This window comes from Excalfactoria chinensis, chromosome 4 (genome assembly GCF_039878825.1).
Source record: "Excalfactoria chinensis isolate bCotChi1 chromosome 4, bCotChi1.hap2, whole genome shotgun sequence".
NCBI classification, from domain to species: domain Eukaryota; kingdom Metazoa; phylum Chordata; class Aves; order Galliformes; family Phasianidae; genus Excalfactoria; species Excalfactoria chinensis.
This window is the reverse complement of record NC_092828.1, coordinates 48,806,645-48,833,820: the sequence shown is the minus strand read 5'-3', so window position 1 is coordinate 48,833,820 and position 27,176 is coordinate 48,806,645. Positions and strand designations below refer to the sequence as shown.

At 41.2% G+C, this 27,176-nt stretch overlaps 1 protein-coding gene across 20 annotated transcripts in view; it reads right to left on the bottom strand.

The window, feature by feature from the left end:
• Positions 1-27,176, bottom strand: part of TENM3 (teneurin transmembrane protein 3) — a 396,952-nt gene that overhangs the window by 228,997 nt on the left and 140,779 nt on the right. For 2 of the 20 annotated variants that reach the window (XM_072333927.1, XM_072333929.1), the window contains exons 1-2: positions 1,266-1,338; positions 396-487 (exon numbers count right to left, since the gene is read on the bottom strand). The exons of 15 other annotated variants lie outside the window; for them this stretch is intronic. The gene's annotated coding sequence lies outside the window, so the exon portion shown is untranslated. 3 more of the 20 variants (XM_072333924.1, XM_072333928.1, XM_072333921.1) reach the window with 2 other exon arrangements.

Below are 27,176 nucleotides of genomic sequence, written 5' to 3'. Positions count from 1 at the left end.
CAGGGTCGGGCAAGGCTCGAGCAGCTCCGGCCGTGCCCAGCGCTCACCTCGGGCTTCCCAAGCTTCTCCCGGTAACGGCCAGAAAACAGCAGCAAAGTTAACAAAGAGGAGCTGCCAGCACAAAGCGCCAGACTGTTTACTAACGTACATCGTTATTCCTTCAAATCTTCGAAACTTAGCATTTGTTTTTGTTGCTCAATCGGCTGTTAAAGCAACGGCAGGTGAGATGAGTCAGGTGAACGTAAGCCACGAGCCGACACCACACCAAGGAAGCACACGCACTGCAGAGACGGGCAGCTCCAACACGGCCACACGTGCATGCACACAGCTGCAGCGGGATCCATGCACCGCAACGCGGACAGCGGAACGGTAAATAAACTTAACTGCCGACATACCTTGCTCAGGTCTTTCCCCCACTCCTTCCTTCAAGTCTACTCTAGCAATTAACAACCCGGGGTCTCCGGACGGCTCCCTCAGACATTTAAAGCTGGGGAACAAAAGGTTTATTTTAAAAACGAAAAACCTTGGCTCGTGCAACTCCAGACGTGAATCTGCTTTCAATTACCCCAAATATTTCAGCCGGAGCGAGAAAGGCTCAAACCCTCAAGCTGCCGCACCACCTTCCAGGCACCCGCCGGCCGCGGTCACGGCGAGCCCCGCGCGCCCCGGCTGCCCGCGAACACGGCCGCACGCGGCTGCGGAAGGAGGCGGCTCCGGGCAGCGTCGCCCTAGAAGCGCATCTGGGCCGATTCGCTCCGGGGGATTTATCCGCGTTCTTTGCACGGCTTGCGAAGTTGCGGTTTTCTTTCTAGACTTTTGAACTAGCGACCTCCAACCCCCCCCCCCCCCCCCCCCTTCCCCTCCCACCCAGGTAGCACAATATTTGCAGCGCTTTATACTTTTCTTATTAGATAAGCGTAACGGAGTTAGGCGAGGGAGCTGCAACAAGACGCAACACCTCAGATGCGAATTAGGCAAGAATAAAAAAAAACAAACAAACAACAAACCACCACCCACAAAACATCAACACTAAAACTTCTCGTTTCTTACATCCCCGGCTCCCAAAGGCGATCCTCCCGCAGCCCGGACGCGGCACGCAGCGCTCGGGCTCCTCCAGCAGCGACGCGAGCGAGTAAAGATGCCTCTCGGCTCGGCAGCACCGCACACCGCGGAACGGCCCCGGCGGCTCCCGCAGGGCTGCCGGCAGCTGCGGCGCGAGGAGGAGCCCGAGCAGCCGCTCCCGCCCCGCGCAGCCCCGCGCCCACCTCCGCGCCGCTCCGCGCCGCCGCCCGGCCCCGCCGTGTGGAGCGCGCCCGACGGAGCCCCGCTCGCCCCCGGCCCCGCGCCGCCGGCCGCCGCGATAGGCTGAGGCGGCCGTGTTTACTCCCCGGCGAGCGGTGGGGGCCGGGCCTGGCACCACGTAACCCTTTCGGGGCCGCCGGCTCGGCACGGGCACCGGCCGGAGGTGGGGAGGCCGCCCGCGGCTGCCCCACGCGTGTCCATCCGTCCGCAGGCGGCCGCGGCATCCCGCGCTGCTCACCGTGCGTCATACAGCGGCGATCTGCCACAGCATCAAGTTATCCGCAGCGCTTTTTCTGCACGAATTATCGGTGAAGTGAGAGACACTGGCAGAGAGAAAATGAAGCCCGCCTGTACGGAAGGTCGATGCGCTCAACTCCCACCCTAGCAGCGTTTCCACAGATGGGACTGGGAGACCTGCACAGTGCACTCCTGGACCCACACAGGTGTGGGCACAGCCCTGCTGGGGCCTACCCAGCCACCTCCTTTGCCCAACCACCACCAACTGTGCTCTGACACCGACACAGCTGCCACCTCTCCTTCCATCCATACACCACCTCTCCGGTTTGGTTCACCCCTACTGGAGTATGCACATAAGGTGCAGCTCATGGGCAGCACTGCACCTGAAGGTATCTGCTCCTAGCCACCCTAACTGGCCGGCTGCTGAGCCACATGTGCTGCCCGGCATGCCACTGCAGCCAGATAAGAGACACAAAACAGACGTTCATATAACCCACTGCTAATTGCCAAACTGCTAGAGAGAGCCAGACCCAGACGGCTACAAAATCTGCAGATTTTGAACATGCTCGTTCAAAATAAATACCTTATTTTCAGCCAGCCGCCAAGCTGAAGGTAGTGCCCCTATCTTCAGGGAAACAACAAGGAAAAAGATGATTTATTATACCCAGTGTAGAACCCACAGCTCCTTCAAGATGTCTGCAGGAGTGATATCCCCTCCGTTGTTCCTAACATCACCATACAAAGAATCTTTCCGAGTTGGCTTAGAAAGCACGGTGGTACGTGGCAATTCCCACAGAAGCTCTTATCGAGCTTTGACTTGGCCTCATGCTGCTCCTTATCCCAGCACAAGATCTGCTGCTGGCACCGCTCAAGTGGCTGCAGTCACTACTCGGAAGCCTGGTTTTGCCAAAGATCTGGTCAAGATATTGTTAATGACTACACAGCACTTCCAGGGAAAACAATACCATTCCAGATTTATGTTTCAACAATGTTATGCTGCAAGGAAAGCACATATTTTTAGATACATTATTCATAATGAATTTAATAATATTCAAAAAAGCTTGCACAATTAGAAGTTCCACATGCTTGTTTGCAACTTCCAAGATAAACAGAGACTAGACAGACTGAAATAGTAGAATTGTGTGAAATGGGGGGAAATGAGTCCAGAAGCCAAGTCCTGATGATGGCAGTCTTGGCTGATAATGGAGAAAAATACTGAAAACATGCACAACGGCACTAACACCACCTCTTGCAGTGAGGCTCTTCGGTTGATATGCAACAGATTACGTGCCCTCTGACTTAGCACAAAGGAAAAACTGTAACACAATCACCACCGTTGGCTTACACTTTGCTAGACTTAAGGGGTTTGTGCTGAAAATTGGAAGCTCTTGGCAGTTCACATTCTGGACAGATTCTCACATGTGTGAGTGCTGAAGCACTGGCCAAGGAGAGAGGTACGAGATGAAATCATGAACAAAGCAAGTCTCTAGCAAGGCCACGGTAACACATATACTCTGTCTCTTCCAAGAAGCTCAGCTGTAACATACTGGGCGTTAGAACATAAAAATACTGTTTTCCAAACTGCTTGAATGGAATATCTCTGGATAAGTACTTTCTGCCATTATGAAGTCTACAAAGTGGATTAGTTACTTCAGGTACGATGTAGCCTTACAAATCTTGAAGGAAGGAGAAAGGGGGACTGGATGCTTGGGAGCTCCCTGACTTTGCTGAAGTCAGCATCCCTCAGAAGACACAGGCACCCATACCCACTCTTTGGAAGCCTGTCCTTGACTCTTGCAGGAAGCAAGACACAGGGTGCCCCTCGTGCTATGATTCCCCCATTTTGTTAATGGCAGCACAGACCGTTTCTGGGATCTATTAAGTGCAATACTAAAAACCCAGATGTTTGCTTAGGAAAATATCTATATGGAGGAGACAGATATGGATGAAGCAAAACCCAGAGCAGATACCACACTTAATGCTGATGTTGCTCATGCCCAAGTAGTAGGAAGGCAGTAGGAAGAACAAACTGCAATGGGTGGGGAGAAAAAGCAGATATGTTTCATTCACGGCAAAAGAGAGAAACAGCTTTTTTTTTTGGAAGTATTTTGGTCAGAAAGATCCTTCCAGTAAATTATGCAGAGCATTAACCACTGAATTTGAACCCATTTTTAGTCTTTCTCTATTAATAACTCATTATAGGCCTTTTTCTTAATGTTGAATAAATTAGAGCAGTGTTAATCCATGCAGCTATCTACAGGTACATTTATCACCACTGCAGCTACTTTTACTCTCCTTCCTCGAAGCTGCATTTCATGGGCAACAGACTCTTCTCCTGCTGAACTGATGCCACAGTGGCCTCTTCAGGTTACCAGCAGGGTCATCTAAAAGGTTACCTTTATTTATTTGTTTCTTTTTTATACAGCACTGAAAGGTAGAGCACAGCCAGCCTTATGTGAAGGAATTCCTCTCTGTTTTTCTCACATTTCCACAATTCAGATCAGGGAAAACAACCGAGCTGGGGCCTTACTTGTATAAAAGAGAGAGGAACTGCTAACAGGATGTTCTTGGTGGGAATGAGAAGCTGTTGGAACTGATTCCTCTTCCCTGATCCAGAAGAGCTCAAATTTTATGGCCTTCATAGCATGTTGCATAGTTCATATTTTTCCAGAATTGATGAAAACAAAGAAGAATTGTGAACGTGGTTAGTTTTCAGAAGCAGGGCTTTGTTTCAGCCTTAAAATTGGTTGGGTTGCATTTAGCTGTGAAGGGAGGGTGCTAACAGCTTAGTCACCATGACTGATTTTTATCTTTGCATTTTGCACAGTGGTGATGCTGTGTCGTCACTGGACTATGGGATTCCTGACACAAATAGCTCTGCTCTATGCCCCATGCATAACGATTTGGTCCTCTCTAGCATCTTGTCTGAACGCTTGCATGCAAAAGTAGGAAAATCTTATTCCCATTTCAGTGATGCAAGTGGATGTAGGAACAGAGCTCACTTGTCAATACTGCAAAAGCAGAGTTGTGGGAGAGAGAAAACCTGACTCCAGTCTTCCTATCCTAATTGCTGAACCTTTCTCCTTCTAATCATCAAGATAACAATTTCAGCTATTTATCAACATTAATGATGGCCGGTGACTTTTATTAAAAGGGAACAAGCACCTTTTTAGCCAAATACTAATTCACCTATTTAAACAGTAGCAGCCCTAAGTGCCCTGTGAAGACATCCTATCATAAATAATTAGTGCTCCAGCTTCTTCCATTGAAATGCTGCACGTACTTTGCAGAAATACCGTTCTGTGCATGTGCAGTATAAACAAGTATGAACGGTGGCTCTAAAAGCTGGAACGGCATGGTATCACTACATCACTTCTGAGCCTGTTTTTCTTATGGCCTTAAAAAAACACCTCAGGGTATCAAGTTATGGAATTTACACACTGCCTAGGAGGAAAATTCTTGTCAGATAAGGTGTCATACGTAACAGCAAAATACATTTCCATGTCTGTTTTACAGAACAGACATAATAAAGTAAAATATGTGCAATTTAGTTTTCCAGTTCCTGTTGGAAATGTATTTATTTTAAAAAGGGGAAATTCTTTTCTAGAAATAAAGTGTAAGAATGCTATCTGACATCAGCAGGATTAACAGCACGTGTTACCATGAGAAACATGCACAAATATATTTACACATAGAACGTCTTGCACTTAAGCACATCAATAGTTCACTAAATGGACTAGATTTTTTTTTCTCCTCACAATTAAGATGAGCCACGAAGATGACCAGGAATTGTATTTTTCATGTAAGAATGACTACAATTTCAATGAGAACAGATTAAGATGATGATGATGTCACAGATTCACTGTTCATAACTGAAAACGATAAACATTTTTTTCCCCTCAGATAAATTCTAACTATTTTTTTTTTTTTATAACCTTTTCCAGGAATGTATTAAGGATTTTGCAGTTTCAGATTTGCATTGCACTGAAAATGCAAGTAGAAATTGCAAGTAAGTGGATATAAAGCAAGAGTTATAATAAAAATACAGTACTTTCACAAAATGGTTGAATCAAGATACTTTTCTTGAATGTAAGTGGGCAACCTGTGATTTTTTTCCTAAGAAGCAACACAAAACCACTCAGTGTATGTTAGTACTGTGATTTTTGAGTGCTGTAGATGAATGAAGTAAATAATACACTTCCGCTCTTTGAAAAATTTCAAGCTCAGTGCATTATCTGTCCAGGTAAAAAATATGACTTAGATTTTTTGCTATCTAACAGTACAATGTCCTGCTTAACATCACTCCACACTAATTCCTGTCACAAAGAAAAGCATGGAAAAACACAAATTGACAATTATTATACAAAGTGAATATCTTGGTCTCAAAAATCAAAGTTACTGAAGACGAAAATACTGGCCATGCTTTTCAGAGTACTTAGATAGTTTCAGTTACATTTTCCACCATTATGTTTCTGTGTCGAATGCAGACAGTACCAGCCAGTCCATAGACCACAGAGAAAAAGGTCACATATGCTTTGAATGATCAACACAGTTTTTGGAAAACAGAATGTGTGGATGCTGTTTTTGTCATACAACCGCATGACGATGAGGAGGAGACACTAAAGTTCTGTGGGATTAGATGATGTATCAGTGAGCTCTTTGAAAGACATAGCTATCGTGGGAGAAAAAAAAGAAAGGGCAACTGGCTAATCCTATTTGTTTCAGGAAAGCAGTTGCAAGATGAAGCATTAAAATGAAAAGCTCTGATGTTTTCAGGTCATTTTACCCACATTTAAAAGAAAAGACAAGAGCATTTTTGGAAAAAGTTGAAACCCTTCACGGCAGTAAGAAAAAAATCCAAATATAATCTAAGTTTTAAACGTCTCTTCAAGATCAACTTGCTGTAAATATGGATTCTTTTTTTATCTCGTGGGAAGCACTTCAGTGCATCATCACACTCCAGAACCCTAAGGAGAAAACCATTACAGCTTCTAAACCACACACAGTTGCAACACCACCTTTCCTCCTCAATTTTTCATATTGCTTCCATTTTTCTCTCAGACACATCCATCAGCAGCCGCTACTCAATAGCTTTCATCTGGAAAAGAAGGCAAAGAAGCAGTTGCTTGCACAGCCAATGCTTCAAACTGGAAACAGTGTCTAATCTTCATAGTAAGTAGCTACCAACTCAACAAGTTTTGATTTCTAATTAAAAATTTACACTTCTGACTCAAAGCAAAATAGAAAGAGGGGAATATTTGTTGCAAATGGAAGTGACCAAAAAAAGTAATTTGAGAGAAAAAGAGCCCTTTTGTACATGAAGATGTGAGAAGACAGTGAATTTCATAACAAACAAGGTAGGTGTAGGCTGTCTGAAACAATCTCTTTAGAGTAACATAGTTTTGTAGAGAGGTCTGACAAAGAGAATTGGCTTTTATAAAAAACCCCACCTTACTGTAAACCTCTTAGAATCAGTAAAGACCACCAAGAGAGCAGTCTTATCAGTTCAAAAGAACAAAGAAAAAAAAACAACCACGTTATTCTTGTTAATAATGAGGCTGGCATCTCATACTTCTAGAAAGGTTTAACTTGTATTCTGCTCATCTCATAAAAAAAAGAAGTCCAAAGTACTACTCGAAAATGACATCTTTATACAGATATTTTTAAAAGAAGCACACACACACACACACACACAAAACCAATGTCCTTGTGATTCCCATAATAAACAGTTCACAGATTTCTTGGAATGAGCACTACAGCACTACACTGATCATGACTGAAGCTCTGTGGCTGGGATTGTGGGTTCAGCTGCTGCTGTCCTTCATTTTCTATTCTGCCTTTTTTGGTGTAAGTAGAAAACTGAAAATTCACTACCATTTTGGTCAGAAATGTCCCTTTTCCCCTCAATTAAAAAGAAAAACAAAACCTTTTCTCCTAATTATAGCTTCTTCTCCTGCCTTACATAATAACTCTTTGGGAAAAACAAACAAACAAACAGCAGAGTGAATTTTCTCTTTACACAGTTGCTCCTTTGGCAAGATCAGAAAAAAAGCGTCATCCTTTGGGTAAGTCTGTCAAACAGATTTCTAGCATACAGTTTGAGAATGTTCATCTAAAAGTACTATATCTGCACTTGTGTATGCTCATATGACATTTATTGCCTTGGAAAGATGGCATAAAAATTATTTCACACTCCTCTGACACCTGGTCTGAGCCACAATCCTGCAAGTGGCATATTTATGCAACGGTTATAAAAAATACACGTTTAAAATAAATGCTTTCCAAAACATTAGCTTGGGTACTTAAAAAAAAAAAAAGTACTGCAAGCTGCTAAGTAGGTAAGTAGGAACCTTACTGCCTTTGCAGACAAAGAAAAAAAAAAAAAAAGGTTTTCATAAACCATAAGAATAGGTTTTCTATACCCTTTATGTGCACTCAGGCCTGCCTACATGAACAAACTTTCCTCCCGTGGTACGTTTTCAGCCAGATGATGAATGCCTGGTGATAGGTGGGCTGTTAGGCACAAGACTGAGCGCTGTACTGTATCCAGGATTGCATTTATGGCACACCTTGCTGTGATTTATTGGATATTAATTCTTCTTGAGAACAGGTGATCATTTTCCACATTTAACACAACAGTCTTAATATTTGCCAACATGCCCCACTGCTAGTAAAAGTTTTACTCAGTTACTAGCAGATGTGACAAATCAGAAACAGGGCTTAGACACTACCAGGAATTTAAGGTTAGCATTTACTTAAAGGGGGAGGAAGGAGAAGATTTTTCTTCCTTCTGTTTATCCATAATACAGTAGTTGTTGAAGTACTTACTGCATGTCGTTGAGCCTGTGAACCTCGTGTTCACACATAGGCCCAGAACTCTCCTGCAGGTCTTACAGCCTTCACTTAGGCTCAACCTGCTTCAAGCAAGGCTAATCACAACAGGTCCCCAGAACACAGTATATCACATTGACTTTATCATACGTAATTGTCCCTGAAGTCCTTCCTCCTATTGCCACATCCCAGTACTGCATTTATTTGCTCAGCACTCCACTGCACAGATGTCAGAGATGTCAGACTGCCACAGATCTACCTGTGTAAAACAGCTTCAGAAATCACAGCATTCAGCTCTGTTGTTTGTTAGTTTTTTGTTTGTTTTTTTTTTCACAGCAATCAGGTTCATCACAGTCATTTCCTAATTCCATCATCTAAATGATTTCACTAACAGTGCATTTCAGTAAAGCCCTTCCCACAAGCACTGCCAGATTTGTGAGCTCCGGAATTATCTGCCAAGAGAAGGAGCTCAAACGCTGGCTGAATTCTCTCATACAAGAGCCCTTAAAATGTAAGCAAGTGGTTAAATATCGGGCATAAAAGGTATTTCTCAAGGCAAATAAAGACACTAAATATAGCACATTTATGCTGAAAACACAGAGAAAAGCCAGTGGCACAACCTAAGATTTTAGACTGCAATTAGCAAAGATTTTTAGACTTGAATTAGCAAAAGTCACTGAAAAATTGCTTTCCCCCCACTTCTTCCCACCCACCATGTGCTTTCACTTTAAGAACGAAACATGCAAAATGAAAACCTAAATGAAAACCTAGATGGAAGAATGGAGCCGCATTCAGAATGGAAAATGTCAGTATGATTGGATCGATTCTGAGGCCAAAGATCTACCATGAGCCAACCCTGCAGGAGAGGGATTCAAAGACAAGAAAAGCATTCGCTAAAAATGCTACTTGTACTGCAAATGCTGCGGAGATAACTGAATTTATGGAAGCTGTCCTCAATAGTGGTAAGAAGATGTACTGGTACACAATCATTGATATTGATAAAGCATGTCAAAGAATTTACTCTGCTTCCTACAGCAGTTTCCTGAAACATTTCACCATGTGCATGCAACTTCCCCTGGCTATTCCTTGCACATCACCCGAACCACTGGAAGTTTCCATACACTGGGATTACTCTTCCCTCCTTATCATTTGCTGGTGATGCTTGCATTTCTTCAGAGCTAAAAGACTCAGTTCAACACATTGTTGAATTAGGTTCAAAACAACAGTGAGTATGGAAACAGCTTGTTCTTAAAATTGCATGGAAAATATATGCAAAAATGTATGAATTTTACTACAAGAAAGATTTCTATTCCACAGCTAATGTGCTCAGTCCATATCTGGAAAACAAGTTATTTTCTCATCTGTGTCCATTGCCCAGTATCCCCAATGCTGTTCTCTACAGTGGGGATGATCTACATATATTCTAACTCAGCCATTCAGCTATGCAAAGACTGGGACTGATGAAAAATGAGCTTCAGGAACTGCTGCCACCAGCACTCTCCCTCTCCCCTTCCCTCCTCCTCACCTCCAGTTGTCCACTCTCACCTATCTTTTGACAACTTTAATATGTCTCTGGTAGAGCTCTTCCTCAGAGAACAAAGTATTGACACCTGTCATTCATTCTGAGGCAAGGCCTCAAACGTGGTATACAAGGATCCTAAATTATAGAGGTTTGAGATCTCTTTTTGACTCGTGGTCTCCCACAAGTTCTTCTGAAGTTTCCCAAGAGCCAGTGCTTCCTGCAGCTGGATCACATATGCTGAGGAAAGCACTCCCAGGGCTACAGCATGGCACAGTGGCTCCTGCTGTGACTGCAGGGCAAAACTGCACCAAATTTACTCTGCAGAAAATTCATCTGGTTGTGATTCCCAGCTCTCTAGAGAGAGGAAAAGCATGCGAAATCTTAGCTAAGAGGGTGCTCAGTCATATAACTGTGATTTCAATATCATATCTAAAACTATCATAATTTAAATCCCAGCACAAGAATTCAGTGGTTAAAGTCTATCAGTTTTCTTGCCTTTTTGATCATACTCATGCTAGAATCCCCTATGAGGGTCATGCTGCTGTTTAAAGCTCTCCAAAAGTAAACAGCACAGACACTGACTGATGTCCTGAACTACTCTGCGGCAGGAGACGTTTCAAAGAGAAAAAAAGAAAAAGATGGGCAAAGAAAAAACTGCTTGAGAGAATTTTCCTCCAGGTTTTCTAAATCTTGCCACCTATAGTTTATTCTGACAAATCCTTCAATTAATAAAAACATTTTTTACTATTAAGATAATATTTCCCTTAAGTACTCAGGAAGAGGTAAAGTTTGGCTCTCTTCTTCACAGCAATCTTTGCATGCTTGCATGATTTATTAGGTTAAAAATGCGTCCCCAGTGCAGTGGAAAAAGATGGTATGAGCTGTACCAGAGTACTCTGAAAGGATTCAGAAACATCCAAGAGAAAAGGTATCGTACCAAACTGAGTTCTGAAAATCTGAAGCACTTAGTGATGAAGGTGTAACTCCCCCTAATGGAGGCATATTTGAATTTATCTTAAAAGGAAACGTCAATAATTTAAAATCCTAATGCTCAAAACAATAATAGTGTCTTATTCATTTCCCCTTTCTGGCTCTTTAAGGAACCTTTTAAGGTATGCACCTATGATTTACAGTAAACATCCAACCATTACCAACACAAAATCTTTCTTTTCTTAGTGAGTTTTAATACATAAAGAAGTATGCTGAATGTAAGTGCATTTCGGCACAGTTACACAGTATGCACTCAGTAACCATCAAAATTCCCTCAAATTATCCTCTGTCAGTCATTTCAACTCCTGTTTTAGCTACATGCTTTCCGTTTTCTTAAAATGCCAGCTATTTGGTATGAAAATGACAGTGACAGCCTGCAGTGGCTTGAGTTGTGTGGCATAAAGAAATATTCCTTATGCGCACAGCTGCTTGTAATGAATGCAGCATGTCTGAGGCCTGGTCTTGGACAGTTTTCTGCATTTCAGACTCCAATTTCCTTGGCAAGTTTTCCGCAACCATATTATCTATATGTCCCAGTATTTCAGCCAAAGCTTTTCAATATGAGAGTCTGGCACTGTGCACGATGGAATGGCTTTCCAAAGTCTGTCCTCCCATAGCTAACAACTTCTTAGGAGTTTTTGCTCTCATTCTATTCCAACAACAAAGCAAAAAAGAACCACTGCCTACATAACCCCCCTGTAAGATATGACATTTTTATATAGTAAAACCACATATGTGAATGACGCCAGACTGACAGCATCAGAAACTAAAATTACTTTTGTCCACTGTGCAGCAAATCAACAGCAGCAGCAGTCCAGCTGTTGTCAGAGCTCTCAATTTTGAGACACTCTGACTTGTAGGATAAGTGAATAGCACTGGTCTTTGTTCTGCCGAGCTTCTGATTGGTCTGGATGTTGCTGTAATTGGCTTGGCGATGCTGTCACTAAGCGATAGAAGAAGGACCATGATTAAACTCTAGATTTTGCACAGGTCACTGTTGAAGTACACTCACCCATTTTCAAGCTGGGGAGGCATTTAACCTCTCTCCTCCCAGCACTGAAAGCCTCTACATCTTATTCCACTGCCAAAAACAGTCGTTATCCAAACAAATCTATACACAGCTATCTTCCTAATACAGAGAAAATGTAAAAAGACAAGCAGTTTGGAATGAATCTAAGGATACAGTCCCTAATGACTTCCTCTATGTTTTAATTATTTCTGAGATAACAAAATTAGGGAGTGCTGAAGAGTTATTCTCCTTCAGTTTTTTTTCATTCAAATGTGACTTTAGGTATTTTCTCTCTTTCTTCATGGGAAAAAAGAGAAAATATGCTCTTAAATAAGATTTACTGGGGCTGTCGAATTCTACTCTGTAGTGCCAGCAGAATAAAGATAAAAAAAAACAACCACAAATGAATGTGTATTTAGAATAATTACATTTTAAGGCAAAAACAGATGTGTTCTTGTACAGGGAAAAATATAGAAATAAGCTCAGAAGGAAGAAAGACATCAACAAAAGCGATCCACCTGCATAATGAAAGCTAAGGTCATACGGATATATTTATAACATCAAATAAATATGAAAAAAGTTTACAAAGTAAAACTTAACAGCAAAAAAATGCATTACAGAACAGAGTAACTGCAGACCATCTCAGAGAGCTTTAGAGCTCTAAATGAGGAATGATAACCTAGAACTCACAAAGTGAAGTCTGGTAGAGTAACTGAAGAGAAGAGCAACAATCAAGGAAGTACATAAGAAAGTTGGAATGTCCCCAAACATTTTGCTGCCTGGCAACTGTGCTTAATTTACTTTTAAAGGGAGCTAAAACTAGACACCAATACCTGTACATAAAGATATGAAATTCTGCCATGCTTAATCCTACCCTGGCTTATTTCACACAATTCTAAAAGTCTCTACTCACAATCTCGTGACAGAATCCCTTTTCTCCCCTCCAAGATCATGGCAGACTCTCTGTATTTAGCTAAGAACTGGTCTAGCCATAGTTATGAGTGTTGAAACAAGGATTTTCATATCTGTCTGATCTGGACAGTTAAACTGCAGGGCAGGCCATGATAAGAGATTTCCTGTCCAAGTTTCTTCTCTCCCCTAGCGGCAAGTATTACTGAGATTTGTTTTATATGTTTGACAGAAAGTAAATTACTTAGATACAAGAGATCCTCTGAAGACTTGTGATCCTTGTGCAAGAGGTTAATGTGAGTCAGGGAACATCAGGATTTAGGATATGTAAGTAATACAAATGCCATCAGTCGTTGTCTTAAGATTATAGCACGTTTTTATTTGTTGGACTTCCTTGAAAAAAAAAACAACCCCTTTTATTATTACTTTTGGGACTGCAGTTCAGTTCTAGAACACAACCCTAACGATGTCATGCTGGTGCCTGAAAATGCGTTTTAGTATGTAGCTTATTGTTTAAAATCACCACTCATATCTCAGTACTAGTTGGTGCAACAGCAGTTTTGAATTGTGGGAGTCATCAGGGAACAAATGAATAATCTCCTCTGTTTGATAAGAGAAACCTCATTCTCCCCTGCATCTCCAAACCCTAGCACCTACACTAAAGTATGACAGCAAAGGCTGACATATATAATTAAAATGTTTTAACTCTGCTAAGTATTGCACCAAAATACATATGTCTTCAGATAAAATAAAAGCAATCTCACTGCCTATTTAAGTCATATATGAATTTACAGGTTTAAATAATGTATTAGATAATCTGCAGCATGTAGCACTGACCTGATAGGTTTCACAGAATCACAGACATTTGTCTCCTCAAGTACTTCCATCCAAGGTGACAATTACAGAAACACATCAAGCATTTGGCCCCTCAAGCTCAGAGGGGTATTTGGCAACTGGAGAGGGCCCAGTGGAGACTCAACAGGAAAGAACTTGTCACACGAAGAAAGGCTGAAGGATAGGAGTCTGTGCAGACTAGAGAAGAAAAGGCTTAAGGAGACAACACAGTCTCATGGTGCTTACAGAATGATGATACAGGAGAGGAGGCAGTCTCCTCATAGGGGTGACACAGTGACGTAGGACTAGAGGCAATGGGCCAAGCAGCTGCAGGATATTAAAAAAACATTTCACTACTAGAAGTAAAAATGAGACTATGTTGTCCAGAGAATCAGTGGGACCTCCCTTGGTGGAAGTTATTTTAATCTTGGCTTGACAAAGCCATGGATAATCTCAGCCTAAGGTCCTGCTTTCCACAGAAGTTCAGACCCAGTAAGCTGCAGGAATTCCTTTAAGCCCCAGCTTCATGTGATTCTATATTCCCAGTTCCCTGTAGTCTTAGAAACACCTCCTTGCTGAATCACCATTACTCATCCTCAAATTACCATTTGTACTTTAAGTGCCTTGCCAAACAAAATACCACCACACACACAAAGAAGAAAAGAAATAAAAGGAAAGAGTTCAGCCATATTGCTATGAATATTCTTGTTTACCTTTATACACATTCTTGTGGTATTCAAGTGATCCCAGTAATGGGATCAAGAAGGCTGAAGGTTTCTTTTATTATTATTTAATTTAGAGCTCATTAACAAATGTACCATACTTGTTGCAAAATGAAAACAACTCTTGTTATGAACCAGGAATCTAATCAAGATGCACTTGCAAAAGTGCCTAAAAAGAACTTTGTTTGCTTTGAGAAGATGCTAGAATTCCTTTCCTCATTGCATGACATCATATTTCCCTTTTCTCTTTTGCTATGGGAAATCCACTTGAAGAAATTTGGTAGTGGAAGAAAAAATCCTCCCATGTGAAGAGACATAAATGACAGGGCTGTACACCTAGTGACAAGAGCAGAAAGGCTTCTGTAAGTACTGTGGGTCTGGCCTCATATGGGATTCAGAAAAAATAGCAAGGCAGTCCAATTATGTTGGGTATGCTAAAGCAGCTGGCTGCTGAGCTCAGAGGGTGAGCTTTGATTTCACTTTTTTACCCTAAGTGCTCCATTTTGAGGTAAGGAGGTTCCAAGCTCACCCCAAGCCTTCTGGTGGCTGGACCACCTGACAGGGCCTAACCAGTCTGGAGCCCCTGGTACCAGTGATAAAACAGTTGTACAAGTATGGACTACACATTACTTAGACACTTTTTGTATAAAACAAAATGTATAAAACAATAATACAAAACTGAAATCATAATAGGAAAGGTTATATTTGTAGTGCTGTCTTTGCTCATGGATTTGTTACTTATTTATAGATTGTAAATAAAAAATGCCTTTTACTGATTCACATTTTATATTTCATCACATTTTATACTGCTAACTCTGAAACTATCAGTTTTGTATTTACTAGTTTTGAATTTCAGACTTAAGATAAATAGGGATATTTAATTTTCAACAGTACAGGGCTAGAACATTCAGCTTTTCAACTCTAAAACTCATGGTGGGGTCGGAAGTACTAGGAAAAGGCAAGGATGCTTTCAGATGAAATATGGGTAACTGCAGGTTGACAAAACTAGTAGAAAATAAATAGTTCTTCACATTATTTCTTTGGTAGCACTCTGGATGGTAAGTGGCTGCTGTCTTACAAGTATGACTCAGTGCACACCCCAGGAAATTCCACAGACTCCACAGTAAAATCGTTTGAACAAAGCTTGCAAAAAACCAGGCTTAATTTTAATTTCATACCCTATTTTTTTCTCAGTTACATTTTTCTCAGTAACGTTATTATTTGAACACAGCATTCAACATTCATTTCCAAATCTAGGTCTACAATTCCACATATCTGAGTACAATTACCAAAAATTCTCCCTCCTTACTCAAATTTGGGATGAACCCAATTGAAATTGGAAACCCAAATGAATTTGGGAAGAAAAGAAAGCAACTTCCATCAGTCTCACAAATCTTATATGGTTGCTTTCAAATGAGGCAGCATTGACTCATAACTCGCCAATGTATATGGGATGACTAACGTACAGGATAAAGTTACCTCAACTCTAAGATGGGTGATCCAATAGCTGCCTAAGTACAGGGAGGTGGTAATCCTAAAAGCTATAAACGATGTATTTCAGTATTAAAAACTAAATCTAGAAAGCCTTAACTGGAAGTTGTAATCATAGCTTCCAAGAAGGCTGTGTACTTCACCTTCCCCAGTAAAACAGCCTGTTCTGGATCACTAGAAAGAGGCCTGTACTTCTGGCAGACTGATCTCAAAGGCATTCCTGACCCTATGCTCCAAGCAATATACCTGATTTGGCTGGATAAGCAGCAGGCCAATATCCACTGGATATTAACTAGCCTGAAGTCATTCACTTTATGCCTTGAAAACTGTAACTGCTCCTAGAACACAGAAGACAACAAAATGAGTTGCTTTTTCTTGGATCAGTCCTGACACTGTCGGACCTACCCGGCACAGATCAAACGACACTTGTTACATGCCATGCATTGCTCACTCATGTGGGAGAGAGTGACTTGTGTGACAGCAAGCCCACTCAGCCGGAGCCGTGTGGACATCAGCAGTGCTAGGAAAGCCTGTAGAAACAGAGGTGTCATTCTGAAGAATCTGAGATGGCTAAACGGTCACGAGAGAATCATTAAAGGAAACTGGCAAGCGACACTCTGGAGTGGGAAGAACTTACGTCAGATAAAACTGCCATGCTGTCTCCCATTTATGAGCACTTACCTGCCTGATCCAAGAAGCAGATCAAAAGTGTCAGGTCTGCCTGTTCTAACCCGAGCCCTGGTTTCTGAAGCCTGGGAAAACGTGGTGGAAGAAAGAAGTGAGCAGCACGAATTCCCACAACAGCATGTGCCTTCCTAGGAGAGGAAGTCAGCTCTGCTGTGAGGCAGTGTCACGAGCTGTGCCTGCTATGCCTTCACCAGGGGCACCATCAGGCCCTGTAATACTCTGACATTTAGTTCTAGACTAGATCTTTTGGCTGGGTAGTTATTTATATCAAGTCCTACTTGAACTTTGGAATTTTGGTTTTGGATGAATTTCTTCCTTCCTCCGCCTCACAAAATAATTTTGTAATTGAAATACAAATTGCGATGAGTGATGAGGAAGTGCAAGTGAGCACAAATCAGATGATGTAAAACCAAAGCAGACACTTCCACATTCCTCAGTAAGCTCGAAGCAGTCTCACATTACAGCCGTGCCAGTCTAACAGCAAGCGGTTGCCAAAAGGGGAGGTCCTGCTTCCCACCCCTTCCAGCCACGGATTCCTGCCTGCCTTCCATCCCGCCTCCGTCAGCTCTGCTGTGCAGCTGCAGGCTGAGCTCATTCAGCTGCTGGGGGACGGAATATAATTTTTGTTAGAGCTAAGATACATTCCCATTAAATCTGACACTAAAATATTTGGTACCACTGCAGGTATGCTGCCTTCTCCAAAGCCCTGCCTCCTGTCTTATGTCAACACTGCTTCTCATCTGACTCTGCAGGAAGCAAGTCCAAGCACTAACCCCTCAGGAAACTATCCAAAGAAGCAGGAGGAGGAGGTGTGTGGAATCATCCTCTGCTGGCTCAGTGTCCTCAACTGGCTCATCAACAATTTGGATGAAAGCCTGCACCCGTACAAAGGAATGACAGCCACCGCATGGCAGGACTCAGGATCAAGGAGGCACCAGCACTGCATACACTGGCATCAGCCATCAGCCCTGGTCACCGCTGACCCGGCACACCCTGCATCTTTGCAATTGTTGTCTGCAAAAGAAAGGGCTGCTGTGTCAGACCAGAGCCAAGTGGGGTGGGACCATCCCCTCCCAGTGCAGCTCAATATTTGACTGTCCTAACTATACTATTTTGTCTTGCCCTTAAAAAGAAACTGTATTTCCCATTGTAATGCTGAAACTTTGGGGAAAACAACCGTATCAAATGATCAAGCTCAGCTTTGTTTTTGAAGCAGACGTTTGGCACTTTTTTTTAGAGGAAGAAAGGTATGAAAAAAGAAATAAACATCTATTTGTTGGGAAGAGCCAGCGGTCTTAAGATTTTTTCTTTTCTCTTAATTAGGTCATATTCATTTATTCTACTGAAATCACGTTGTATGTCCTCCAATAACGATTTATTAACCCCCAGCATTTAGCACAAGAGTTAAATCCCATAAATAGCTCAAATCCAGTGAATCAAAAGAAATATTAAGTGAAGTAAAACAATCCTTAGACAGCAGGATCATAAAAAACTGTTCAGCTCAGAGAACACTTAAAGGTTAGAGCTCTGTTAAAGGTAAAAGAAAAAAATCACAGAGAAAGAGATTAATATACTGAGTACCTTTTCCTTTTTAGTGATTTCATTATTACTGTAAGGCTACCATTTTGTGGATGGACAGAAGTATCACATTCCTCCCCAGTGCAAAGGATTTTATATCAATTATTCTAACTGCGCCTCTGACAGAATAGCCTACAGGCAATTGCTGGAAATGAGGTAGACATTATAAGTTTCTTATTATCTTTCTTCAGGATGACTTTTAAACAAAGAATGTAATTTTAACTCAGCATAAACCTGCTAAGGCCTGTGGTCTTGCATGGAAAACAGACTCAAAAGTACCACCATAAGCATCAGGCTGTGGGACTGCCATTAAATACATTTCCCTTAAACTTGATTTTGCTTTAACTTGATTTTTGGAGAAAAGATTATGATTAGAAATTCTAGAAATTGAAAATCTTCCGTAATCATAGAACAGAATCATTGAATGGTTTGGGTTGGAAGGGACCTGAGAAAACATTTTGTTCCAATACTCCTGCTACTGGCAAGGACAACTCCCACTGTACCACACTGCTCAAAGCCCCATCCAGCCTGGCCTCGAACACCTCCAGGCAGGGGGTTTAATCTTGTAGAGATGGCTTCTTGATGCTAAGAAGTGCCATCAAATTGGTCATGCCCAAATTCACACTAATGATTCTTGTATCATTTGTTATTTTGCCAGGACAAGTCAGCCTTGTACAGCTGAAATTATACAGTCAATATTTATAAATATTGACAGGGAACCAGCACTGACTTACTTTCATTTCTTTAAATCAATTTTCTGGTGTTGGACAACTTTGTGCAAATCAGCTCTAAAAACTGGAAGAGCTCTTTAGCCAGCTCTTTGCTTATTTTTAATGCAAGCTGGACTGGGCTTTCCCAGCAAGGTTTTGGAAGCAGGGGGCTGCAGGGGTGTCTCTGTGAGCAGAGCTCAGCACTGCCCCGCGTCAGATCAGAGCCTGCTCCAAAAGGGACATAACTCATCTGCTTTATGTCTATTTTCTTTCTTTCTCTCTTTCTCTCTTTTTCTTTCTTTTTTTTTTTTTTTTCCTTTTTTTTTTTTTTTTTTTTTTTTTTTTTTTTTTAAATAAAGTTATTCAGTAGTGATTGCACTTGTGATAACAGTTTTCTGCTACTTAGATATTATAGGTAGGTTCTTAATGAGTCAAAGCTTCCCCCGGTGTGATTTTGTCATGGATGTTGCTGAGTTCAACAGTTTTTAGAACCAGCCCTGAAATAATATAATTAATGTTATCATGTTCTTTTAAGTAGTGACAAAGAGAGGGGAGAATGCACCACGGCCATGCAATGCACTCTTCAAATGTAAGTATACTATTTGTTGGTTGTGCTGTGTTAAAAACAAACGAACAAACCACCTAGGCTGACCAAAAACAAATCCACAAATCTGGCTCAGCGCAGCAAGAACTGAAACCAATGTAAGAACCAAATTTACGCTCTCTCCCACCCTGCAACAAAATGTTTATACTCCTTCCCGATCAGTACTTGACAAATTCTGTAAGACAAATATTGGAAAATACAGACGTTATTGTAGCAATGTTGTTACTAAGATGCTATTTCTACTCAGCATCTTCAGTTTTCTTAACACTTTATTAACGTTTTCTTCTACCTTTATTTGATGCTACTCAAGTGTTTTTATTTGTAGACGTTTTGATGTGCAAACTTTGAAAATGCTTGTCATTTGTCTTTTAGGTACAACGTAGATTAATTAGATTTGTGATTTCTGCTGCAAACACATTGTCTTCTGTATCTTGTACTGAAAAAGCAATGCGCTTGAAATAACTTTTCAGCAATATTTTTTCAGACGTAGCTGAATATCATTCTGACTACCAGCACCAATAGGTTCAGTTTTTTCCTTAAAAATGGAAAAACAGGATTTACTTAGTTGTCTTTAACAGTCCACATCCAAACAAAACATGGCTTTCAGTACATTGCCTTCCTGCAACTATCTTCTGAAATCCTATTTATTTAGATTTACCTACTAGTGAAAGGCAGAGAATTCTAACAGAAAATAAAACAAATAACAGAAATTATAAAATGAAACATCATGTTGCTATTCAAAGAACTGGCAAGTGAATGGAGAGATGAGGGCTTCTCCCCCAACTTTACCAGCCAAGTCTTTCTATATCAAGAATTCACTGTTGTTAAAAAAAAACACGAAATGCATGGACATTGTCACTTCCATTTCTCACTTCCTGCTTAAGAAAACAAACCACCACCCCACACCACCACGTGTTAACACATTTCAGACATTCAGAGCCTTAGCATTCCTTGCTGGCGTCAAACAGATCACTGCCAAAATGATGAGACAACCGTGCAATCAAATGTGCCATCATGCTTGAAAATCTCTGTGGTCAGCAAGCCCTGCTGTATGAAAAGGCTGACCTCTACTACCGTATTTCATTTCATTTTATTTTTAAAGAAAGGTTAATTTGGAGATCTGTTAACTCACACAAAAATAGATTTAATGAGGCCTTTCATGTTTCCGGATGAGACATTGATTTATGGGTTGCTACCAGTAGGTGCTGAACAGAAGAGAGTAACTTGTTAACTCGGACAACGTCAAACAGGTTTAAATTGAATGAAATGACACGAAAGAAATGAGTTGACAGGTGGCAGATTGTTTCACAGTGCTTTCTCACAATGCATTATTCACCACTAATGATTTTAATGACTGAAAAAATATTATGTACACTAGGCTACATAGGTGACAATATCAAAATTACCTAAATAAAAAGAGTAAGGGTTTTTTTTCCATCTTAGTACTCACATGCCAGGTTTTATTAAATTGCTACAAGGAAAATTAATCTTATTTCTTGGTAATATCAGTGGGACTGAAACAATAGTCACCATACAAGCAATATGCAAATTAACGATGACAATGTGAGGATAATAGTAATCTGCACTTGCATCTCAGTTCTTGAATTTCTTGAACATTTTTTCTTGTCAGAAACCAGAGGTTCTAAGACAAGCATGCTGAACAAAAAGCTTACTTACCTTTGCAAGGACTTGCTCCTCATTCCACAAAATGGAGACACAGCTTTCTTCCATTTACAGATTACACATCTACAGATGGATGTCTACATACGGATGCTAAAATACCTGACCTGGCAAGTATGTTAGGACCTCAGAGCTGAAAAACATCAAAGTGCGTTAGCACTGTTCTGTACCTCTTGACAAGGTCTATTAGGCTGGGTGAAGCTCCTGGCTAATGCAGACAGACTTCTGCACTCGAAGTGGCAAGACTGCACTGTGCTGCTTTTTAACACGCAGATCGATCAGCTGGGGTCACTATAAACTGGGACAGCTCTGCTCTTCACTTCAGTGTAAATAAGCCTGTCATTCCATTGGTTTCTCCGAAACACTGCTAAGTACCGTGTTTATCTATTTCAGATATTATAGTGGTAAAGATGCAAATCAGAGTTTAGGAAACGTTTGGTATGAGGAAAACATCCAAAAAAATGTGGTGAAATATATTACGTTGGACAAAGTGGAACCGAATGAGCCAGAGACACGCAGGCTACCCTTACCCTCAATGCAGAAAAAGCTGCCGCTGTTCTCTTTTCTTTGTCTCTTTCTTGCTTTCCTTTGTCCTTTCATATTAAGTCTGGCTTACAGAGTTCCATTTCAGCAAGTCCCCTTTAACCTCCCGATTAGTGATGTGCTTTGCTCTTTCTGTGACATATTAACAGAGAAGACCCATGACCAAAGACACAGATACAATGGACTTAGTGAGGAGGAAGCTACGTAAATGCTTCCACATTGACTTGCTGCCCGAGAAATATGATGAGCTCTTGCAAAAGAAAATGGGATTGGAGATTAAATGCATGATTCCTGCAATTTGCTAAGTGTTTGCCTGGAATTAACAGCCTGATAGTACTCAGACAGGAGTAATGTTTTCAAGTTGTGAAACAGTAATCCTTCCCAGTTCCAAGACTAATTTTGGCTGATTAAATCAGCAAATTAATTTGAAATCAAAACATTAAAACACATTTTTCCTGACTTCAGCTACGTCGTTTCTTAAAAACACAAACAAAGCAAAAGCAAACACATAAAAAACACACTCGAGGCTTTCTTTTCTTTTTTTTTTTTTTTTTATCCTGTGGTTCCTGAAGGTTAGAAAGTTGCATTAGAGAAGGACAAAGCAATACAATGCTGGCCCAAGCTAAACTACAACAATTTTTCAAAAGTATGTCATATTTTTATTGTGAAAAAACCACTTTTGTCACCCTGCAGTATACATTGTTCCCACTCCACAAGCGACCCCTGCATCCATCTCCCATGTCACAGCAGCCTGAACTCTTGCTCCCCAAGTCCACAGGGAAACCATTCCATCCTGAACATCATTTCGGGATGGACCCCAGCCTGACCCATACAGAACCCATCCCCCAACAGAACAGCATGATACGCAGCTCTCAGTGCTATCAGTAGGAAGAAGCTTCTCCATCTACCTTCAACCACCTTTGGTCTCCTAGTGCTAATGAGGGACTGCCCCCCAGAAACTGGCGATGCTCAGACCTGTACCCACCTCAAGGCCCCTAATTGTTCCTGCAGACTGGGCTCACTGTGCGGTAGCTGCAGGGTTTCTCACCGAGCAGTGCATAGTGTCCAAGTCTCCTGAGGCTCATTAAGGAGCAGCATAGCAAACCAGCAGCCATTCCACATACACACACACACACACAAATGGATTTGGAAGAACCGGATTTCTGAAAGAGCAACAAAAAAAATCTTCACCTTATGCACTAGTTCACATCAACCATCACAGACTGGAAGAACACACCATATAAAAATAAAACTGCAAGAATTATCAACAAGAACTGGAACGTAGACCTTCAATGGCAATCTGTGCCTTTAAGGAACTTCAAGTACTTTGTCTATAGGCAACGTGGTGGGGTTCACAAGGGAAAAAGATTAACTAGGCCTGTAAAATTGCATGATGAAAAGGTGTCACAGGGTCTGGCCCTCTACTAATCGATTAGCACGTTACGTGGTGTAAATGTTAAACTTCCAGTACAATAAATGGAATGTATGAAAACCCAATTAGTTAGAAAAAAATGTCTGAAATTAGGTGGAGGAGAGGGAAGATATTGTTGTATGCAACGTATGAGCATCTACTGCTCCTAACAATGAACAGAAGTTTGTAAAACACGATTTATCAGCTTTTTAACATCAACTTTGGTTTCATGTAATAAAGAATTTTGTTCACACAGCATGGGAAAGACATTTTTAGTGTTATTTTGTGCTATCTGTTTAAACTGCCATGAACGGACCTGATATTTGGGTCACGCTTCGGAATTTCTCAGACTTCTCTCCTTGCGCTCCACACAGTCTCACAAGGAACACTTCTGTTCAGACATTTCATGTCTTGTAAAGCAGGTGTGTCTGAGGGTGTTTAATTTGCAATTCCTTCAGTTAAATTCAGCTACAGATGTAACTAGGATCAGTTGTAGGGCAGGCCACAATCTTCAGGGACTAACACTGGTGCCACAGAAGTGTAAGTACATATGGACTCAGAGGGCCACCTCTTGAGAAGGCATTTCTACAAGGCAGATCAAGCCCAAGTGACAAAGGAAGGGAAGAAGCCATAAATATTTAGGACCGCAGACTGCCAGCTATTGCAAAAACAACTACAGAGCTTTTTGTAGGTGGGAGAATTGCATTCTGGCTACACTTATTCATTTCTAGGAACATATTATAATTTTCTGGACTGCTGGGGCAAAATACTAAAGCTTTGAGTGCTGTAAGCTGCACTTTCTGCAGCTAGCTGTCAGAAATATATGCTTGTATCTCGTTAAGAATAACTCATGTGGGAAATGGCTGGAACAGACAAACTGAGAAAACGAGTAATGAAAACTATTGCCAAGTAATGTCTCTTCTGATACTGGGTCAGGTCAGCACCATCTCAGCAGATTTGGTACCCATTCCCACTGCCATGCGGGGCTGAATCACCCCAAATGCCAAGGTAATGCCAGCTCTACACCACTACTCATATTTTGCTCAGCTGGTAAAATCATTTATGTTACTCAGAGGTTTGTCACTGGCTTGAAAGGGTAGTGTAGAACTGTTGGCACTGTGTTCTCCCGCTGGAAATGCTTTCCCACCTGAGAAGACAGACTTGTTGTGAGTCCTGCAAACGGAACCCACAGGGGGTGTCAGGAAGCCATTCCACACTGCAGGTAGGTAATGCGTTTTTATCCACACCTGACAAAAGCACTCCTAGTGCTAATTGAGTTGTACAATGTCAGCACTCACAAAATAACTCCTGTCTCTGCAGAAAAGTTCTAAGTGTGAGCTTTTGGATTTTGTGTCTTGAAGCCTGCTCTCCTGCAGCTCCACAGTAGTTTTTCCACATACGACTAAAAGCAACCCACTGGCCATTTAATGGCTACTGACTGCACCGAAGTGTTGGTGACTAGGTCTCAGGTTTGCATTCAGAGAGGAGCTTTAACAGCAACATTTCTTCAATAGCCTAATCTTCTAGACAATTTATCTATTTTTAAGTCTCCTAAATGACAGCAATCCCACATAGCCCGTTGACAAGGCATTTTTTATAAGAGCTCTGGAAATGCAGCTAAACCACCAAATCTGGATTTTGAAATGAAGGGGATAAATTCAGTCACTAAAGGGACAATATCCACACACAAAGTTTTAAAATGTCTTTTTTGTCTTTTTGAAGTAAAACAGGTGAGATAATTTTAAATAGAAGTGAGCAAACACACAGTAAATTTTGCAGAATGAGAAGGGGTTTCTTTCTGAGCATGAGAAGAATATAAATAAAATCAAACAAGAAGCACTCAAAGCAAGGAAGCACACAAAAATGGCTTGCATCTACCATTTTAAATCATGAATTGACTTTTTAAGGCACTGTAGTATTCAACAGGCTTCATATTTGTTCCAGAGCACTGTGAGCAGCACTAATGCAAGCAGCAGGAAAAACACCCATACCTTCTTGGATAAAGATGTGGTACCGAAACTCCAGCCAGGCCCTGTTTGTTCAGGCTGCTCAGGTTGCTGCTAACCAGATTCCTCAAGGAAGTTGCCAGAGGTCTTGGAATTGATATGTCTCTCCAGGACACAGTCAATCCTTTCATACGTGAACAGCACAGAATCAAAGAAAGCTGGCAACTCCTTGAAGATGAAGACTAGCAAGCATCTTCACGGACATCTCCCAGTCATGGGGCTTACTGGAAATTTGTTCAGACTGACCACAGGAAAACAGTACCTCTCATTTACTAAGAGGCAGGAGGCCGTCTCCCAGTGGCATGTAAAGCTGGGCTCTCTGTCCCATTCTGTCATGCTAAAAGGGGAAGGCAGCAGTTTCTTGTGGCACAGATCTGATTTCTGGCTCTTCCCTAAACAAATCTACAGAAATTCATTATTCACAGTAAGGACTGTGTTTCAATATGCTTACAAATAAGAGTAATTTTACTGGTGTATGTATATACACATACCCTTAAAGAGGTAAGAAATTCATTCTGATTAACACCTTTACAGAAAAATATTTACTTAATGTCTACCTTGGTAAAGATGAGCAACATTTCCACCGCCCAATCTTCTCCAAAAATTTTGAGAGAAATCAGCAGTTCTTAAATTCATTATTTTAAGAATAAGGAATCTGTACCTACCAAAGGACAGGGGAGATGGCGCATGTTACAGATACTCGGTGCCTCATCTTAAACAATCAGACACGCAAACATGAATGACTCAGTTTAGAACTGGTGTCTAGTGAGTATCATCAACACAGCCTGACACAAATTCCTATAGGATAAAGAAACCTAATCTTTTCTTTATAAATGATGTGTCACCGTAATGAATACAATGTCATAACCTACCATAGATCCATTTCTTCCACCTGCCAAAGGTTCACATGTTGTGGTGACTTGAGGACAGATGATTTTTTCAGACTATCACAATGTAAAAATTACTTTCAAAGACAGTAAGTACTGCTTTCAGCCTTTTTAAAAAAATATCACTTTAACTCCCAGAGCCTTAAGAACTTAAGAATATATTACAGGCCCATAATCCTCTCTCTTCAAGGCAATAAATCAACTTGTCTTACAAATGAACAAGGAACCGCTTGTTCTACTCCATGAAATAACAGCCCCCACTGTGAAACAGCAGACTTCACTTCTTTTAGGCCAACTGATTTTGTTAATCACCATCTAAAGATATGGCATGGTGGTCAGAATCACCAAGTTGGCAAAACACCAATTAGTTACTTCTGCTGAGGTGTGTCAGAGTCCCATGCACCACTTAAATACTTGTCTGATGGTGCTATCTAACACCTGTTCTGGTGCAAGGCTGCGTGTGGAGGTTTGTGAACACAGTGGCAACTCAAATATAGGAAAGAACATTGCTAGCAAACATTACTAATAAAATTCAAGTTTCTGAACAGCTTGAAGAACTTCAGTGCCTGAAGTTGCATCCCTTTATCAGATCCCACAGCTGCTTTTATTGCTTTAACTCTCGGGTTTACTAATCATCATCTAATGTCACTATAATGAATGCAACATCTGGCTTTCACACATTCAAGTCCTGGACTTTCCCTAGGTGAAGATTTGCCTAGTTAATATTAATGTTTATAAACAGATGATAACAAACTAGATGTTAATAGTGATGAAAGCCATCTTATGCCCAAAGGAATAAGATCTAGAAACAAAGACCAGCAAATATAAAGTAAAATTGAGTGACCAAACCCAGCACTGATATGTTCAAACAAAGCCCCCTAATACTACTCTTCAAAGCCACTCTGATAAAGAAATATTGAACATTATCAGACATAAGCGCTTGGAAGTTTGTACCATTATAGAAAACCACTTGCATGGCAAGGATTGGCCTTCCATCAATAACTCAGAATTGAAGACTTCTGGCTTCCATAAAGTCTGTGCTCTCGTTTGAGGATTGTAAAGTATGAATAAAAGAGACCTCTAGGAGCTGAAATCAAATACATTTTTCACCACAGAGTCTTCAGCTATCTAAAACCAACTAATGTGTGCAGCTTTGGATCTATGTGGTTATAAAATCTGAATTTAGTCTCTTAAAGAAAACAGAACAATCTTGTCCTATGGGG